Source organism: Arachis ipaensis, chromosome B09, assembly GCF_000816755.2.
Source record: "Arachis ipaensis cultivar K30076 chromosome B09, Araip1.1, whole genome shotgun sequence".
Lineage (NCBI taxonomy): Eukaryota > Viridiplantae > Streptophyta > Magnoliopsida > Fabales > Fabaceae > Arachis > Arachis ipaensis.
Genome location: NC_029793.2, coordinates 80,473,793 through 80,476,574, shown reverse-complemented (window position 1 = coordinate 80,476,574; position 2,782 = coordinate 80,473,793).

Genomic DNA, 2,782 nt, shown 5'->3' with positions numbered 1-2,782 from the left:
AGAGCTGGAGGTGCTTGATTGAGCATGTTGGACGTGCCATGAAGCACGTTGGACATGCTCCTTGAGTGAGCCACTGGAGGTGCTTGATTAAAGTACGTTGGACGTGCCATGGTTCCTTTAACGGCACGTTGGATGTGCCATGGCTCCCTTAGAGGCATGTGGGACGTGCCATTGCCTCTTTATTTGCATGTTGAACATGCCGAGAATTGGTAACCTCAGGGGAGTCTTTGTTTGAATCCATAAGCCCTTTCTTCACTCCAGTAACTATTCTGTTTGCTCCATCACCTATTCTGTTTGCCCACTTCTGCTGACTTTCCTTCAAATTTTTCTATAGCAAATGAATTTAAACTAACTCAAAGTAATGCTCATTAAATCATGAAATCATTGCTTACCTAACAAGAATTCTTAGTTTATTTAATGAAGTTCTAAAGGAAAAACAACTAAAGATGCGGCTGCATCACCATTGTGCATAATTTCTGTAACCAAATAGTGATATGAGAAAATTCGTCAAATTCTTCATGAACCCAACACAAAGGATCAAATGACTATCTCCTGGAGTTCTGTGGTTCATTGGTGTCATCCGTTACCACTCGCAAGGGATCTAGTGCAGTTGGATTGTTGAAAATTGTGGGATTGAACTGTTTGGATGAACTCTTGTAATAGTGACTGATGAGAGAACTTTTGCGTGGTCTAGAAATTTGCGGATAAATCCTCGTTGCAAGTATAGTTTCTAAACCTTCAAAAGTCCTTTCATACAAACGTTTTGGTTGTCACGAGTAACAAACTCCTTTAAAATTGATAACCGAGTATTTAAACCTCGGGTCGTCTTCTCAAGGAATTGCAGGGAGGTGTATTTATTATGGGTTATGAGTTTTCTGGGAATGTTGAGTTTGGGCAATGGGCACAGGTATATTTAAATGACAAGTAAAATAAATTAACAATAATAAAATCTCTTGGCAAGGTATGAAGAACTGGAAGTCCTATCCTGGTTATCCTTATCAATTGTAATGAGAATTGGATTTTTCTCCCACTTTGTTAACCTCTAACTATGAAGGTAAGTTAAGTGGATGAATTAATTTCGAATCCTCAAGTCCTAGTCTTTCCTTGGGAAAGACTAGAGTTATAGGATCTCGAATTATTTCTTGAAGAATTCCAATTTTCAATCAATACCTCGAGTTGGATAACTCAAGAGTCACCAATTAATTAACCAAGGCCAAAAGGGAAAATATCTAAATTAAATTAAAGACATTTATAAATGAAGCAAAGCAAAATTAAATCTGAAAATACCTCGAATTGCATTCACAAAAGAACTTAAATCTGACATAGACATTTATAAATTAAATTAAGAAAATAAATAAAAAGAACATTGAACCTGGGATTTAGAGGCACTCCTAAAACTAAGAGAAATCCTAAATCCTAATCCTAAGAGAGAGGAGAGAACCTCTCTCTCTCTAAAAACTACATCTACTCCTAAAATTGTGAATATGAAAACTTGTTTCTGAATGGATGCATTCCCCCACTTTATAGCCTCTAATCTGTGTTTTCTGGGTCATAAACTGGGTCGGAAACAGCCCAGAAATCGCTGGTTGCGAAATCTGCCACGCTGATTTTCGTCACTACGACGCGGCCGCATGGGTCACGCGGTCGCGTCGCCTAGCGTCAGAGCAACTATGGCATATTATATATCAAATCAAATTCCCGGACGTTAGCTTTCCAACGCAACTGGAACCGCGTCATTTGGACCTCTGTAGCTAAAGTTATAGCTGTTTGAGTGCGAAGAGGTCAGGCTGGACAGCTTAGCAATTTCTCCAACTTCTTGTATTCCTTCCACTTTTGCATGCTTCCTTTCTATCCTCTGAGCCATTCCTGCCCTGTAATCTCTGAAATCACTTAACACACATATCAAGGCATCTAATGGTAATAAGAGAGGATTAAAACATAGGGAACTTAAGGCCAAAGAAGCATGTTTTCAATCAAAGCACATAATTAGGAAGGCAAATGTAAAACCATGCAAATCATATGAATAAGTGGGTGAAAAGCTGATAAAAACCACTCAATTGAGCACAAGATAAACCATAAAATAGTGATTTATCAACCTCTCCACACTTAAACACTATCATGTCCTCATGCTAAGTTCAAGAGAAGCTATAAAGAAGTGAAGAGGAATGATAGAGAGTATGCAATACAACCTATCTATATGAATGTAACTACATGCAAAATGTCTCTATCTACTTGGTTAAAAGTAAATAAGTTCTTCAAGACAAACATAAATCAGATTTCACTAATTCAAATTATACAATAAAAGACAAGTAAACTTGTAAGAAGATAGCTTATGAAAGCAGGGAACATAGAATCAAGCATTGAACCCTCACTGGTAGTGTATATGCACTCTAGTCTCTCAAGTGTATAGGGTAAACATGCAAATGCAACAACTAATTTAATAAAGAAAATTTAAACATTGGTGTTGAAACAGAAAGGTACTAACCCATGGAGATCGGTGTCGACCTCCCCACACTTAAAGATTGCACCATCCTCGGTGCATGCTGAGATGTGCAGGTGGACGGGTTGTTCCAACTGACGCTTTTCTCATCAAGGAATGTGCGTAGGAACTTGTTTGTCTCTCCCATGTAAACGTTTTCCAGTTCTCTTCCTGGTGGCCATCCTGAAAGAAAAAGAGAAGGAAAGTAACCCAAAGCAAAGATAGAAAACAGATAAAACATGGGTTGGTTAATGCCAAAAATGAGGGTCTCAATTACATGGTAGCTACAACATGCAAGTGAGA